An 18,828-nucleotide genomic window follows, 5' to 3' on the forward strand; every position below is an offset into this window, starting at 1 on the left:
AAAGACATTTCCATATTGTAATATGCTGTAGCCTTATAAAGTTATTTATTATTTTGTCATAAGAAAAACTCGAAGTAAAATATGTTTTTCTTAGAAATTAATAAAAAGCCATTCTTGAAACTCCAAAAGAAATCTTAAGAGCGCTCTCTGATCCCAATCTTTTGAAGTTGGATCGTATGACTTATTCTCAAATCACTTAATATCATATCGGGCAGAAATGAATGTTGTAAATCAAAAAGAATGCTAACAAAGGCAATGGACCTCTTCCTCTAATTATCGAATCAAATCAACCGAATTCAGGCATGTTCTATACAGAATTAACTTCGTATTGAATCTGGCATTATGACAATTGCTTATAGATACGAGTATATGCATATTTAATATGTTAATGTGATTTTAGCATCGCTGCCACATTTAAACGGTTTTGGAAACTAAAGTACACAATAGGGAAACAAAACTCTACGATTATCAAATGTTTGTATTACTTAATTAAGAAAAAAAGAATTGAATTCATATATAAGAATATTATTAACTAAAAATTTGAATTATGCCTACTAAGGAAATAAGACTTGTCAAAAGATAATTTTGTCAAAAATTGTAGATTTTTCTTTCAAATTAAACTAGCTAGTTGGATTCATTCTGAATTTATACGTAAGCTTGATTAAGCTGAATAAAACTCTGACATAGAAAAAAATGTTTCGCAAAATTTAAATATCCGCAAGTTCCATATAACCAGCTGCGCATCTGTGAGGCAAATAAAAGTTAGTCTTTTTTACGAGAACAGTGCGGGCGAGAGACGACGGAATGTTTTATAGAACCTTTTCCACGTCGATAAGTAAATGTTACCCTTGTCCCTGCAAATTATGATTCCGTGAGAATGATTACCATAGACCTTTGAACGTTTAGACAGGAGCGACTAAAATATTAAATGTTTGTTTTCTAGAGTCAAATCGATTTTAATAAAGTAAACATTATAAACCTAATTATACTAGTTTTTTTACTTGACACTGGCCCAATCCGCTGTGGGAGAGCCATAAACAAGAAATAGAATAGAATAGAATACTAGTTTTTTTTTTTTATATCAGCAAGATATGATATATTACAAGTTACATCTATTTGATGGAATCAATCAACAACAAAGAAATTAATTGGCTTAATAAAGTGTCATTAAAAAGTAAATTTATTTAAGAAAGTTGTTTAACACTTAATTTTATGTTTATAAAAACGGATAAAATAGAAATTTCATACATTAGTTGTAGTTAAAAAATAACAATTTGCACAACTTATGGCAGTACGATAAACGTTTTATTGTATAGTGTTTACAACTTTTATTCATGTTGTAATTATTTATCTCTTATCTAAATTAGAAGTGACACTATATTTTCTAGATAATTATAATATTGGGCGACGTTCCTTTGTCAGTCTGTTTGCATGACCTCCCCCTGAAGGGGCGTCCGGAAATATCGATTGTACCTGTTGTAAGGCTGAAGTGTTGGTTTGAGTGTTTCGAGGGTGTACGAAAGCTACGCAAAACCTACCCCCTCTCCCTGCACCCGCCCTCGCCCTTGCCCCGTATAGCACCAATAAAATTGATTAAGTATTTAATGGGCACAATGATTAACGATTGGAAGTGTCTTTTAGTAATAAAAATTAAAGATGTTTAAAAAAATAACAAATTATTGTACCGTATAAAAGTGAATCGAAAATTGGTTGATGTTATTTGAAAATTTATCAATCATGAAGGAAGTAGATTCCATTCACCCAGAAAATAGTCGTAAAATATGAATAATAGTGACCATATTTCCTCTTGTCTTTTATTTATAGAATTGCTCACATGTTATTTAGTAAATTATTATAATTTAAAAATGATTCGACAACAATGTCCGTGGAACGTTTGAGGAGTAAGAGCTCGGGCCTAATACTAACAGCACAAATGTAATGTAATTGCGCATAAAATGTAAGTATATAAAAATATTTTATTGTAAAGACACGGACAAAAAGCAAGTCCAATATTTTGTTGTCCTTGAATGTCTAGACTAACTATGTCGTAATTCAAGAAGGGGAGATAAAAGTTATTAATAGAAGAAGAAAGTATTTTTCATAAGATCTTGTGTAGACTGGAATTTTCGATTTTATGTACATAATTTACCCGACGTTCTTACGGTGAAGGAAAACATCGTCATGCAACCTGCACATATCGGCGAAGAAATTTAAAGATATGTGTGAAGTCAACCAACCCGCACTTGGCCAGCGTGGTTGACTATGGCCTAGTCACCCCTTACTTTAAGGTAGGCTCCGAGCTCCTCGGTGGGGACGTATAGTGAGCTGGTGATGTGATGATGATGATGTTTACTAAGATAGTTTAATAGGTTACTTTAAGACTGATACGAAAGCATGTCTTTAATTTAAAAACAATCCATAAATCATTAAATAAATGTAAAACTAAGATTGACTCTTGAAATGGAATTTGTACGAAATCGAAACAGGAATAAATAAAAGTTGTACTGCACTGTGGCCCACTTCTCAATTATTCCATATAAGAGTATGTCTCATTAGCGATGGGGACAAGGCTCTTCGTTAAAGATGCATTGGAACGTTTTATTGCGAATGATGAATCGACAAAATCCCAACCCCCATTCATTAGTACTATTTAGATACAGATTTTCGTCTCTATTTTAATTATAGACATGTTTGTATATAGCAGTATCGTGACTCTTCTCTATGATATATTTAGTTATATAGTTTGATATTTTACTAATATTATACACGCAAAGTCTAGATGAATGGATGTTTTAGAATTCGTAGCCTAAACCGCTAAACGACTCTCGATGAAATTTGGCATAATTGGCTCTTAGTAGCACTGCAAGTGTCATGTTATTGCAGTATAAATATGAATTTTACATTCGGTAAGTTTCACCGAGTCGTTTAGTAAAATTACCGCCTTAGCCGTGGACGTTTAGAGACGTATGTGGTAATGTATTAGTTTCATATGAGGGCAGCACAGTAGTGCAGAGCAGTTGCGATGCAGTACTAGTAATATTTGAAAGCATACGCCGAGATAGAGTGTCCGCAGACAACGTCAAATTCTATTGGTAATATTGTTTTTTAAATGTTTAGGTATCAATAGATGACATGCACGTGATATGTCTAAAGTTATTATCCGTTCCATGCATTTTGGCTTTTCTTTATCCTTCGATATTGCTAATAGCATGTCACTTGTTTATAGTAGTATCGAACGGTGACTTTGTGTGACTGTTCAGTCCTCGTATGAAACTGGCTTAAGTAAAAATATTATCACTTGTAACAGTCGGGGGCAGTGGAGCGAGGTTAGGGAGCGTTGGCTGACACCTCGCATTCAACCGCACCGCTGGGGCAAACCCTTTGTTGTTGTTTATAATTTGTACGTCAACATTATTCACGATGTGCCATTTACAAAATATATGCACATAATTTAAATGATAATGCTTGAAAAAATATTCAAATACATTAACATCTTATTCAAGGTGATAATTTACATTTCAAAGCTTGCTTTTCTGTTGTATAACTTAGGGCAATTTTAATTCGTGTAATACTTTTTTAAAATCTCCTCAATACATGTGGGAAACATACCAATGATAAGACGAAACTTTTTAAATGTTCACTCAAAGAGAAACAAATTCCTAACTGAATATTACATGAAAACCGCAAGATATAGAAGTAAATAAAACCTATTACAAATTCCTAAAATCCATATTACGAAATTTAATTACCATAACGTAATATAGATACATTTTTAATTTTATAATGAAAAACTAACCAATCAATTTAATTAAATTCCATAAGCGGTGAGTACTAACGAACTAAAAATTATTGTTTTGTTAATAATGAATTGCTTATTTGTATGAAATTTTAATTAATTAAGAACCTAACATACAGTCACTATTTAATATTGTTGCGATTTTATCTAGAAATCCTTATTTTTAGTATACTAAGCTACAACTCCAAGTAGTTAGAACTTACAAATAAAAAACAATAAAGGAGATTTGTACAATTGTCTTTTGGCTGAAAAACATGTTGAAAATACGTCATTTCTGCTTATTCCTCTGTTAAAATAGCATAAGCATATTTATTCTACATAAGATCACAAATGTAGTACAAGAAAGTGTTAAGATTTAAGGTGGAATAAAGTATGGTTGGATTGTGAAAGAGATTATGCCTAAGAAGGTAGAGAATTCAGATATGACGGCTAATTAAGATGTATGGAAGGGCAGTTAATATTGAGGTTAATATAATAGAAGGGAGAAGTTGATATTGATGATAGGATCACAAATGTACGGTAATCCATTTTTCCCGAAAGCACCGACTACAAAATTTATATAACAATATTAAAACACAATATAAGGTCGTTTTCAACTCGTATTTCTATAGTTCCTTTGACATTCTTTGTAACAATGATACTTGAAAAAAAAATCTAGTTAAAAAAACATGGACTAGACATTGATGCATATGTGTGAGTAACATTTCATATTAATTTTAGACAAATTAGGGGATAACCTTAACAAACGTAAATGTAATACTAAAGTACTTAAAAATACTTTTTATGTACTAAATAAAATAATCAATAAATATATCTAACGTGAATCAATCATTGTATCAGAAATTATAACTTTTTTTAACGAATCAGATACATTAAAGTTATGGTAAAAATTTTATTTGAAAATACGAAACAATATTTATAATATGATAGTGGATAATCTTAATTTTTTTATGTTTGATAATCAATTTTAACGTTATATTAGTTATATTAGTTTTTTATTAGTTTATATATTAGTTAATATATTAGAAAATATATTTACCTATGTCAAGGAAGGCATACATAATGCTTGTATTACAAAAGCGGTTTACCAAAAGAGCAGAATGAACTCAATGGACGCATCATTGCCGTAATAATTTTAGGTAAAACTCGAGCGAGTGTCATTTTATATTCATGACCCTCGAACGCAAGGTGCCACCTTTCCTTATAAATTATTTGGAACCTACTTCGGATAACAATCCCTTTGAATTACCTTTATAAATACCTATAAAACTATAAATAATCAAAAGTGCAAGAGAATAAAAAAAATATTAATATGGAAGAATAATTCAGCATCAAAACTGCTTAATCCAATTCTGTTACTAAAATTACAAACACTTTAATTAAATAGCTAAAAAATTAACAGTTTGATCGATATCTTTGTCCTTGACATTACAAGCGTATTCGTATTCAAGCTCTTAACAGCTATTCATATCTCGTTATTCAATATCTACCCACCTTTGTACACTCCAACAATAACCACCAATTACATTTGAGTTACAGCACTAACATATGTTCTCACAGTACATCCGGGTAATTCGTTATCCTCGCACGTTCACTGCTAAATTACTTGATCACGGACTTATTACGGCAAGGAGTGCGTAGTTAGCAAGTAGCTACGTAACGTAGCGTCTCGTAGCGTACGACGTAGCAACGCGCGCGGCCGACTCGACTGGAAGCTCGCTGTCGACGCGGACACGGATCGTATCGCACAGTACAACCAAATTATTCAGATTAATCGTTTTCAAATCTGCTTTTTAATCCTTTTTTGGTTATATTAAATGTTGAGCTATAAATAGTCATTAACGTCTTCTTATAATTTTTAAACAACTAGATAAATTTCAGGTGAGCCTAGTAACTACAGTTATTTCAATGTCATTCGCAGCTATATTAATTCTGTAAAATTTCTTAATCGGTGTGCATACATTACGATATCAGACACTCCTGTATTTTACGTTATAACACTAAATACCATAACATCGTCGCATTCATAAAACAATAAAGAAACTAAAACTATAATAAATAAAAAAAACTTATCTATATTTAAAATGACTCTCTGTTTCTTTGCCATGTTCTGTGCAAAAAGGAGTACTGCTATGCGCATGCGCGCGTGACGTCAGCCCCGCGCCCCGCGCCGTTCGCCCCGAGCGCCCACACGCTGCACGCTACCCGTCTCCGCTAGCGCCCGATATTCCACATAAATCACCGGGGATGGAATTTATTAAAGAACCCCATGTAAATCACCATCGGTGACATCTAAAATGATTTTAGTATCTTTTTACAAGCGACAATTTGAACAATAACAATTGATTGAGAGATCTGTAATTAGGAAAATAAAAAAAAATACAATCTTTAAAATATTAACTAGCAGGATTTTTGCGATTGCGATAGCCTTTATAACTTGAGATAAGGACAATTTTTAAACGCATCTATCAAAGTGTAGGCCTTCTTCAATTTCATTTCTCATTTAAAATTAACTAAGTCAAATTAAATAAAATTGTTTCCTATATACCTTCGATAACAAAATAAAAATGTACATCAATGTGTTCATAAATATTCCATCAGTTTCCAGTAAAAAACCTACATCCATGTGCTAAAAGTTTACGCATAATATTCTATTAAAGAGGTCTGTTTTTAAAAAGCCAATATATTGTGTAAAAGTGTCCCACCGTACCTAAGCGGTATTCTATGATGCTCGTAACAAAAGAAAGGGACGGTGCGCGAAGTTTTCTCTGAGAGCCCTTTCTTTGGGGTTGTCACTGGGCCCTCGATCTACTGCCCTGCGAGAGGGGGCATTATAATGCGACTTAAGTAACAGGCGTTGCGCGTATAACGTAAAAATCACGACATGAATCACGTTGTAAAAATACATTTTTTAAATAAAGTATAACGAAAATGTGTGAATTATAAATTACCTTTATTACTGTATTAAATATTTTAACGATATGAAAACGACACAATTGAAAATGAGCCACGACACTAGGAACGGTTAAAAATATTTTAAACTCAAGTTTTCAATCAAATTATTTATGTTAAATAACATACAGAAGCAATAATAAAATGCGCTGTTATCACAATAAAATTGCATGTTCGCATGCATTCAATTATAAAAACTTGATTGGAACTGTAGTAAGCAACTTAAGAGCTGTCGCTTATACCTTGGACCCAAGAACTATTACCAAAAATGCAACAGTGATCGTGCGATACTGTCCCTCGCGGGTCAACCCCAGTGGAAACAGCTTCGTCACCGATCGCAATATGTGTTCCTAGATTTATACAATATCAATGTAAAACTGTATTTGTATTAATACAAATATACATAGGACACATGAAAACATTGTATACACGTAGTTTTTAAGAAATACATAAAAAAAATCATGTTTCTCCGAATGAAACAAAATAATTACATTGTAACAACGTTAGAACTGTAAATGTTGGAAACCATTTAATTAAAACCTATCAATGAGTTCCCAGGGTACCGTCTACAAATTTACAGCAGAACGGTTTTGTAATTAAATAAAGAAACAACAGGAGTACCAAGCCAAGCTTAACAATGCTTACCCGCTAACTTAATAAACCCTGAGTGTTATTTGCTACAACACAAACTGGAAACTTAGTTTAACAAAAAATATACGAAGGAAGTAATTAATTAAATAAAAAACACATTTTATTTTAAAAGTTGTCGCAAGCAACGTTAGTTTTCAAACATTAATCTAGTCAAACCATCAGATCGTATTATATCATCATCAACTTGCCCTTACGGAGGGTCGGCACAGTAAGTGCTGCTCTTCCATACATCTCTATCAGCCGTCATATCTGAATCCACTCCTTTCTTAAGCATATCCTCTTTCACACAATCCATCCATACTTTCTTCGGTCTTCCTCTACCTTTGTAGCCATCCAAAATAATATAATCCGATCGTATTATATCTAAACACTTATAATTCTAGGTTTACCACAAAATCTAGGTCGACATGAAACAATGTTACAAATTGTGCATATGTGATGACGTCACCGGTACATTTACATACCAAAATTTAATTTCACGCTTGTTTGAGATGCGACTACATAATATTTGGAATTAATGCAAACAACAAACTGAATCAGATAACATTAAAATTACAATCAACAGCGCATTGGAATGAATAACATATTTGATTGCCAATAACATTAATAAGGCAACAAAACCCAATGATGTTTTATTTAACATTATGTTTATCATCCTCAGCCTGGATCAAAACACTGTTGGACATAGGTCTTCCCTACGGTGCACAGTATGCAGCCCTCAATCATTCTTTATACTCACAAGGTCATCCGTACTCCTAGAAAGAATACGTCCTGTGCTTTTTATTTCTTAGATCTAAAATAGTCATAGTGCTATCCTCAAGAACCTTACAAACTAACAACACATACGAGTATATGTGTATTCTAGTTGTGCATTTTTGCTAAAATATTTATTGTTATTACAATCAGATAAAGCTTATCTTTTGTCTTTAACTTAGACTTCTTCTCCTTAACGTAATGTTAAGAAATTAAATAATTTATGTTCAAAGTCGTTAATTTACGATAACATAAATTGTTTAACGTTGAGGTCTAAGTCAAACATAACGCGGTATGAACCGAAACTATTCTCATTTTAGTTCGCCACGTCACTGCTGTGTGGTTTGGCCCGGCTTTGTTATATTAGGATTTAGCGAAACAGTTAGCTTTAGGGAAGCTTTGAAGATTACTCGTTTCGCGTATGTATACTTCTAATTACAAAAGCTTACGACGTTCGAGGTATTGTTAAATGTGGTGACCTTGTTTATCGAAGTCTACGTTTTATGTTTTTGAATTCTTATAGTTAGATATCTCATCTCCTGAAGCATACATTGTCGAAGGTTTTTTTAACGATTAAATTAAAAATAATCTCTCCGTTTTCTTTAGGTTTGTAGGGTACCAACCTTTTTTGATTTCCTCAAAACATCCAAAAACGTTCCATGAAAATCTATATCGTATATAAATCACGAAAGTTTACCCTTCCAAAATGTGTAGAATTAGGACTATTTTACACGTAATATAATAAAATTATAACAAAGTATCCCATTTTTCGTAGTTTAAACTCATTTATTGTAAAACATAGAATATTTTATCTTGAATTAAGTCGATTTATTCGCACACCTGATGTTTCGTGCGAGCAATCGATTTGTCTGGTCGGGCCGAGCTGCGGCTTACGTGACTGACTGAACTATCGCGTTGTTACAACATTTACGTTCCTTTAAGCTACACTGTTCGTTTAATATTACCGCACTACTAAAACCCTTGTTAAATTGTCGCTAAATACGCCTGTGCATGTCTTAAAATGCAATTTTCTTAATTAATATTTCCCGGGAATGCAGCTTATGGCTATGATTAAAAGTTATGGAAGGTTACAAAGTTTCTAGAGAGGATTATGTTTCTTTTTCTTTTCTTAGATGGCGTTAACAAAATGAATAAATGACTTAATCCTAACATACGATTACGTTTTTACACCGTTCTATATTTTCTCTTACACTGAAGATTATTAAGTATGATATATAGACATTTAATTCGGTACATGTTGAAGACATGTTCATTATTTTCTTATGATGAAATGCGACTTGAATATACGTGGGATCGAACGTGCGCCGCGTCGTTATTAAGCCTACACTCAAGCCGAGAAACAATTTTATTACCTTACTTTATCACAAGACTCATATTATTGCTTACTTACTCTTGTCACGGATGTATTAAAGTTATTACTTCCTGAGTCACGTGCCTAAGTTATATTAAGTCTGTTTTATTGCTTTAATAACAGAATAATATTAAATGATAAATATTGAAATTGACCTTCTCATAAGTCTACTCCAAAAATATTCATGATCTAAAATTAAAATATTATTTATCATCTTAAGAAAATACTAAATACGTTTGAAATGAGGTAATATTATATTTTCGATCATTTATTCCTCCAAGCACGAAAACGCCTAGTAGAATATAATAGCAAAATACACAGCACATCAAATTGCATAAACCCCGCATTGTAAAAAGCTCAAAGTATGGGTTTACTGTAAAAGTTGTACAGTACAGGTCATAAAAATTTACTATGGCATCCTTTTTACTATGGGCTTAGTTAAGTATCAACTACCGTAGGCAGCTATCATAAATGGTATTTTATTAACTATTTTCATTTTATAATTTTCGATTCCTAAAGAACTTCCCTAATTCCTAAAGACACATGACAACTGCCGTAAAGTATTATATTAATCTGTTAATGAGACGTAATTTAAAAATAAAGGTACTAGAAGAGATGATTTTATCACATTTCTTCTCATTTTACAAAATATACTGAAAGCTCTTTAGCGGCTTACTATATTTATAATTAAGCTTGACTCTTGACTTTTAACTTTCATATTGCTTATGAAAATTTTGCTTTTGTAATTCTAAATTGCTTTAGCTGAAAGCGGGCTCCTGTTAATGTTTATAAAACTCCTTTGTAAAGTTTTTCAACGTGTTTTAACTATGTTTAGTATAGAGTGCACTAAACTCTGATAGTGTTATTTTGTCCTCGTTTAAATTTAACTTTAATAGAGGAGAAGTAACATAGCAATGGATGCAGATCGACAAAAACAACAGTCAAGGAGGAAGAAAAACGTATGCATATCTCAACTATGTACATCGCAATTTACCATTAAATGAGATTAATAGGTTACCTTATCTATACTTCAATATCTATACTAAATATACATATAGAAGTGGCGTAGAATATCAACAATCACAGCATATTTTTGAATAATTATTTCTTTAATAAAAAGCCCTACATCTACGACACGGTTTATTCTATATAGGCTTTTTTGTTTCTTTTATTATTATTTTTTAAGCTAGCTGTAAGTTATCCGTAAATTAATAAAATAAATAATAAAATAGTTTCACGCTATTAAACTTTGGGGGTAAATAAATTTGAAAATACCTTCATGTGGGAAAGTTACCATAAACTACAAGCTGCCAACATTAAGCAAGCGAGGTTATTATGTCAACGGTAATTTTGACATTTGCAATTGAGAACCTGACCAATGTAATCACTAAAATAAAGTTTTTATAATTTCATGCTTATGAAGGCGCACGGGAACAACTACTTCATATTTAATCTTATAATCTGGTATACTAGAGTCGTGTTTCATAGATGATTGCCAACAAATTTGTGTCCGCAAGCCTTCGAACTATCAAACTTTGATAGAATTCATCTCTAACATACTCACAACTTTGTTAAAGTCGAAGCACATGTGACACGCTTACGTGAAAACTCTGTACAATCTGTACACGAGTATACGCATGTTTTGCCGCATAATACTTTTAATAAAGATTAAGGGTTACTTAATAGATTTTGTCGGAGTAATTTACAGGCCTAGGGTCCGAATCCCGCCATGTACCAATGTGGTCTTGATGATTTTTCGAATATTCATATGTATTCACATAATTCACCCGACGGTCTTACGGTTAACGAAAACATCGTGATGCAACCTGCACAAATCGGCGAAGAAATTCAAAGATATGTGTGACGTCACCAACCCGCAGTTGGCCAGCATGGTTGACTATGGCCTAGTCACCCTAACTAAGGGTTAGCTCCGGGCCCCCTCGGTGGAGACGTATAGTGAGCTGGTGATGGTGAATAATGTAGTAGTGATGTATGAATTCAACATAACTTTGAACTTTCTTTAAATAAATTAATTATACTTAGTTAATCGACGAAACAAATGATACGTTTAATAACAAGTTGCATCGTAACTTAAACGTGTCCGGATACCTTGTTATAATTTAAAGCACCTGCTCCTACTTCAGGAAGTTGTTAATTAAAATTCAAGTTTGTCAAGTTATTCTACAATTACATATGAGAAGTTTAATATTAAATTGCTATATAATACGGAGTTTGTCGTCTATATAAAATACGAGTATAAGGTAAGGCATTATTTAAATAAATAGAAATATGATACTTAAAGTTTTATGGCTTGTTTCTATAAAATAATGTTAAATAGTTAATTTTTCTTCTTTATAACGATGCTGGTTACCTTGAGAAGTCAGTTTCTTTTAAAAAAGACCTTTTCATAAAAAATAAATAGTGAAAAGTAACATAAAACGATTTTATGTAAGTCAAGCACTGAACTGATTTTCTTAACTAGTTACATTTTCATTTTAATGAGCAACAGTGGCATTAAGTAAACATGTAAAGAGAACGTGCTTTTTATTACAAAACAAACTGCAGGAATAGATTAGATTTTAATAGATTTTTGCTGCAAAGAAATATACTTGTATAAAACAAACATGTAATTCCCATTTAATGAAACTTTAAATTTAAAGTAATATACGTTTCAGTGTTTATCAAACTATATCTATACATATAATAAAATTGGAGTGTCTGTTTGTAATCTCAAAAAAATCCAGATTTCAGCAAAATGATGTATTTGCGTTGTGATAACGAAAATCACATTTAAAAAAAATTGTCTGTGTGTCTGTCCGCAAGCCGCCTTTGTCCGGTAATCTCCGAAAGGCTGGACCGACTTCGACCGGACTTTCACTAAAGGGTAGCTGACATAGACGGGCATATTATAGGCTACTTTTTTTAATTCCGCGCTGTCAAAATGGCGTAACGGGTGGTCCAAATTTGCACTAACGAAGTTTGCGGACGACAGCTCGTTTATTTATAAAATTCTTTTAAATGGCGCAATTCTTTGTATGCCAGCTTCAACATGTGGAATATAAAACTTTTGCCCTCGGCTCTGTCCGCGCGGAATTAAAAAACTTAATTTGAAACATATGCGTTCTTTCAGATTGTATTCTAAGTTTATGTCAAATTTCAGTGAGATCACTAGCTGTTCTAGAGATCGTTCCGACAAACATCGAAACATTCGCTTCTACGACATTAGTAAGAAATAAGACGTCAACAACTACATAACTTCTTGTAAAGCGAATTCAAAAATGAACATTGGTCTTATTATTTGTCCGTCCTTCAAGTTGATATTTTGATTCACAGCCCCGACGGGCAAATCCCGACGAATCTAACATTTGACAGGCGTAATATTTCACAGTTATTTCTTTCCGAAATAATACAACTTTACTTGTTTTTGAGCATTGTTTTCTTTCCTGATTTGTTACTTTCACTTTAAGAATTAAACTTTGTATAGTAAAAATATATTTAAAGTGCAGACTTAACAAGAGACAATTCGCTAACATTTTTTGGCTTAATGATTATTAAATGCATTTTTGTACATTTGTTAATTACATAATTTGAAATTAACATATGAAGGTATAGTCGGGAAATAATTGTCTGGAACCACACATTTTAACTTTAACATAACTTTGATACTACAACTTAGTAAGTACATCAAAGTTGTTACTAAGAGTTATAACTTGACTTAGTGCTAAGCAAATTGGGAGAAACTCGTATCGTGTTGGAAGCGTGTTTGAATTGGACTCAATTAGCTAAAACCTCATTATAATGTGCATTTGTGAATATATACGCAAATGTGTATGAGAGTTGAATGGCCTCTATCAATAATTTTAATTATGTTTTTTATTTCTTTGCATTCAATGTATTATTGCTCTATACGTAATTACTAGCTATTGCTCGTAACTTCGCCAGCGTGAAATTAAAAAAAGTATAGACTATGTTACTCTATGATAACGTAGCTTTTTAATGGTAAAAGAATTTTTGAAAGCAGCCTAGTACTTTTTGAGTTATTTCAATACATACATAAATCAATTTATTTATTAAACAATTATCTATTGTCATATTGTCCTTATCCAAATAAATGCATATGTTATCAGGAGAATTTAATGTAGAATAAAATTGTTCTTTTCAATATTAAAATTGGACTAATAGTTTAGGAGATATCGCGAACTCAAACGATAAGGGTCATTGAAAAATCAGCTCGAAAACCACCGGGCTTAGAAATTTGGAATCTGGCATCAGTAGATTTCTGTTATTACGTAGATTACTACGAAGTTTTGAACTTTAAAATTCCACACGGACGAAGTCGTGGGCAACAGCTGGTAAGTTATATATTTGAATTCTCTATTATATTTAGTTGTCTGTACCCTTTTAAAGTCTTTGTTGTTACAAAATGAATGTTCAGTTAAACATTTTATGCCACCTCAGTAATTTGCGTTTTGATTAATGGTTGAAATGATAAAGTGTCGCACGTCTAGCGGCAGATGTGGACTTGTTTGCTCTCATTTTAATAGCTGTTTCCCTTAATATTTCCAAATTATTAATAGTAATATGAAAAGAAAAAATACTGTGATGATAATCATGAAGCAAACTGCACAAAGAAATCCAAATTTGTATGAAGTCAATCAACCCGCACTAGGGCGACGTGGTTGGCTCTTTAACATCTTAAAAAATGTTAAAGAAGAGGAGCTTTTTTGTCATAGATTTTTACAATAAAGTACAAGTACTTTTTTTCTTGTTATACATAAACCTTAATCAAAAAGTTTGTCTTTTAAGGGCGATGTATTTGTATAAATATTTCTACTACTTTCAGACGACTGAACATTAGTGACAGAGATCACTGATCTTCTCAACTTAGTATTCAGTGTGATGTTCAAAAAAATACCTAAGTGGAAGTTTCTGTAGCAACTTCGGTTCTACTTAAAAATACGAAGGCCGACGAAAGTTCTGCTGCCGGGTTGAATATCAATTTGTATTGTTAATAAGTAAAAAAATATTTGAAACTTTAACTAGACTCACTTTCGTTTTTTAAAACTGAAAATTAAACTTTGTACTCTCAAATTTTCAACTCTCAATATTGAAATTAGCCGCTTTAGTATTTATGAAAACTTGAAAATTTATTACATTGATTTGATTTCAATTTTGAATAGTCTTAAAAGAAAAAAAAAACAAAGGTTTAGTATAGTAGACTTAACAGAGATATTTCACAGTTTCCTTTTTATAGTTGAGGTGACACCCGAGCAAGTGGTCTCAGGAATTCGTGCAAATAGTGAAGCGACTGCGACCCATAGGCATTTTTAGATTTAAAAAACGATTAAAAGCACTTAGGTATGTGTCTTAATAATTTTCAAGTGCCCTTGATTCCCTGAGACATTTCCACTCTTTTGTTACACGTAAATAAAAGCGTAGGAAGTCGGCTGTAATATAAACGATTTTCTTTGTGGAAGCTTTTCAAGAATTTGTTGCGTCAATACGTCGCAGATGAAAGCTCCGACGTTTCTTTTGTTCGACTATACTGTGAGGCTTTGATTTTATTTAACGTTCCTTACCTACATGTGCTGGAATTCTATTGTATCCTTTTTTCGAAATATTAATGTTATACGCAATAAAAAGTTAACTTTATTGTATTTTAACATAATTTATTGTGGTATAGTAATCTGATTTAGGAGTTTCTTTTTATAACTTTTTTATTTTAAAACATTATATATAAATAACTATAGTAATGTTCTCTTCTATATCAGTACAGATAAAAGTTACCTGTATCCCCTGTCGGTAATCTTTCTTGAAAATATAAAAGCATTACATTAATATCATAACGAAAATGTTAATATAAAGAAATTCCTCATTTCACAACGAAAATATTTCCGGAAGCATCCCGGTGCTGCTATGTTAAGCAAACTTATTCTTTATAAAAATAAAACCAACATCTCGAATGGGTCGGAAAATTTGGTGAATGTTATGAATTTTCTTATAGCTTTACGGACGAGAAACCAAAAAAATTTATGAAATTTTTGTTTTAATAAACGAGCAGCATTAGCTCTTATACGTAAATGCTGACTTTGAACGAAAAATAGCACATTATCCGTACATTTTTGCATTTGATTATATCAAGGAAAAACACTAAGACCTCATAGATCAAAATAAGTACATCATAATGGCGATACTTCGACTTTAATTCTATTATTTACGATATATCATCAACTGCTTGTTCTTCTATAGCATAGAGTATGGTTCATATCGGTTTATGGTAACTAATTTTCATCATCACTCCCCTCTTAATTATTTTAACGATGATCACATTACAGTAATTCCAAGTATAGATAATTGTTCATTTCGTATTTAATTAAATACGTTTCGATATTAATTTACTCATCTCCGCTATCTTCGCTATACACGGCGTTATCCTATTCTCTTTGTGCAAATGATATTAATCCTCTAATTATATTCGATGCAATGACACGCTTGAGCTATGAACTCATTACGACATGATTAAAGATAGCACCGCACTCAGAAACATTATCACCGAGGAAGCGTCTTAGTAGAGTAATTATACCCGTGATTTTGTCTACACAGGTTTAATAAAAATCTATATTAAATGTAGCATACGTTACTCAATAATAATGTAGCTTTTTAGTGACAATATAAAGTTTTAAATACGTCCAGCTTTTGAGTTTACTTATTATGTTATGTTATGTTGTATTGATTTAAAGTGAAATAGGTACATTAATTAAATGTTTAATTTACCATTAATTTGGTAAAAATAATAGTGAATTCAACATATAAATTGTTTTCCTTTGAGTTTTGTATTCAATATTTGTTTTCAAACAGAAACATCACAGCCCGAGGCGAGCTGTCCTTCGTTCTTTTCAATTTTATCGGACATCGGTAAATAAACGGCGAAGTTTAAAGTGCATGCATGTTCAAAACGTATGTTTTTTTTTATAAAATACACATTGATAGTGAGGTAAAAGTATTGACAGTGGAATATCAATGCGAATTTATATCATTTCAATTATAACACAAATGTCTACGGTGCTTGTCTATACTAATATCATAAAGAGGAAAGATTTGTATTTTTACATTTTTGTACGTATTGAAATAACTCAAAAACTACTGGGCCGGTTTTAAAAATATGATCACCGTTAGAAAGGTAATTGATCTGTGAATAATATAGGCTTATTTTTAAATAATTTTAATTTCACGCGGGTGAAGTATAAGAGAAGAAGATACTGGCAAATGAATATTTTTAGGGCACAAGAAATGAACAATATTGCGTTTGTGTTATAATGATGTGCACTAGTGCAATAGTGCAAAATTAAAGTTGCACTTTAATGTTTTATACAACTGCAATATTAAAGGAAGTATTGTAAAAATATCACAGCATATTATTAAAATTGCATAAACATATATCTTGTGAGCTGTTGCACGTAACTCGGCTACTTCAAAGCATCCTGCTTGTCTTCATAATTTAGTTTCCAGTTTGTTGTAAATTAATTACTAACACTTTTGTACAAACGATATCTACTTCTATATTAAATATTAACTAATATAATAAAGCGTAAACACACACTACTTCGAGGCGTAGGATGTCAACAATTACAGCATATTTTTGAATAATAATTTATTAAAAAATGCCTTACACTTACGACACACTTTAGGCTAAATATATAGCCATACTATTACACTTAGGGGGTAAATAAATTGTAAAAAAAAACCTTCATATGGGAAAGAGACCAAAAACTATATTACAAGTTGCAACATTAAGGAAGCAAGGTTATTATGGTAAAGGTAATTTTAACATTTGCAATTGAGAATTTAAGAAATGTAAACAATACAATAAAGTTTTTTTACAATTTCATGCCGATAAAGCCGCACGGGAATAGCTAGTGTTTATATAAAAACAAACAAGAGGTAGAGTTTTCGTTTAAGTTCCGACAGTTCTAACTGAACAGTCTAACTGATTAGTAAACGTTAATTTTACGCTAGTCAACACCAATGTTGTGTAACAAATTCAATTTGTATTTTAATTTACAACATGAAAATTTAATTCACGACATCCAAAGCTTACCGCTAACAGGAGGTTCTGTTTGTTTTCAAACTATATTCGAACTTTTCACTGTAAAAAGTGGAGGCAAACAAATAGTTCAATGGATGTGGAAAATAAATGTTTCTATAAAAATACTTCATTCTAAACGCATTACACTTTTTGTATAGAGTTTGTCATAGAGCAAATAGGAGTGACTACTAATTTTGTTATTCTTTGACATAAAATAAAACACTTGTAGGTTTATTATAAAATTAACTAGATCCCTGTTGATATTAGATAGCGTCCTCTTCAGACTGGTGCTCAAAGCTGCCGTAGAATTAACTCAGAACCATTTGAATAGCGCCCTCACTGGATCTATCTGGCTGAATGCATCTACGAAATCTGTTTTATAAAAGTATAGACGCTGTAATAAAATAGCAAATAAATTGAAAGAGCAATTTATGTAATTTAGTAATACAGAACTATTAAACTCTTTAACTGTCTTTAAATTTATGTTTTGATTAGCTTTCGCCCGCGACTTCGTCCGCGTGGAATTAAAAAAAAGTAACTATCTGCCTATGTGTTCTTCCAGACTATATATCTACTTACTGCGTGGGCGCAGCGACCCGAAGTGGGTTATGGCCTTTGACACGAGAAAGCGCCAATATATAGCGCTAGTTTATACAATACATCATAAAAAATGATCCGTTCTACCGTATAGGCTAAAAACTCTAACAAACATCCATCCATCTATCTAAACTTTCGCATTACTAAAATATTTTACTTTTAAACTGCCTTTAAATTTTTTTGAATTTATATTAAGCAGTTTAACATATTTGCAATTTGTTTCTATAAAATCTAGTTATTTTGTGGTTTTAGAAACCGCCTTTGAAGTTTGTTATTTACAATGTCCAATAAAGGCATAAAAGCTAACATGCCGCAGACACGGGCTCTGTGTTCCGAAACAAATTTAACTTGTTTACAGCTGAAACATTTGCTGCAAGCCGAGGATTAGGAAAACATTTACGTCACTGGACAATATTCTAACAGAGAAAACCACCTTTCATTTACAATCTGTTCTATACATATAATAAAATTAGAGTGTCTGTCTGTAATAATAAAAGAAAAATTCCAGATTTCGGGAAGATATTTGTATTGCTGATAACGAAAATCACATTTAAAAACATTTATTTGTCGGACTGTCCGCAAGCCGCGACTGTTCCGGGTAATCTCCGAAACGGCTGGGCC

The 18,828-nt window shown here is 31.9% G+C and overlaps 1 long non-coding RNA gene across 1 annotated transcript in view; it reads right to left on the bottom strand.

The window, feature by feature from the left end:
- Nucleotides 1-17,421: 17,421 nt before the first annotated feature.
- Nucleotides 17,422-18,828, bottom strand: part of LOC106108501 — a 5,367-nt gene continuing 3,960 nt past the window's right edge. The window contains exon 5 of the long non-coding RNA XR_001225941.1: nt 17,422-17,982. This is a non-coding gene — a long non-coding RNA (uncharacterized LOC106108501). The remainder of the gene's footprint in view (nt 17,983-18,828) is intronic.

Source organism: Papilio polytes, unplaced genomic scaffold (genome assembly GCF_000836215.1).
Source record: "Papilio polytes unplaced genomic scaffold, Ppol_1.0 DF821511.1, whole genome shotgun sequence".
NCBI classification, from domain to species: Eukaryota; Metazoa; Arthropoda; class Insecta; order Lepidoptera; family Papilionidae; genus Papilio; species Papilio polytes.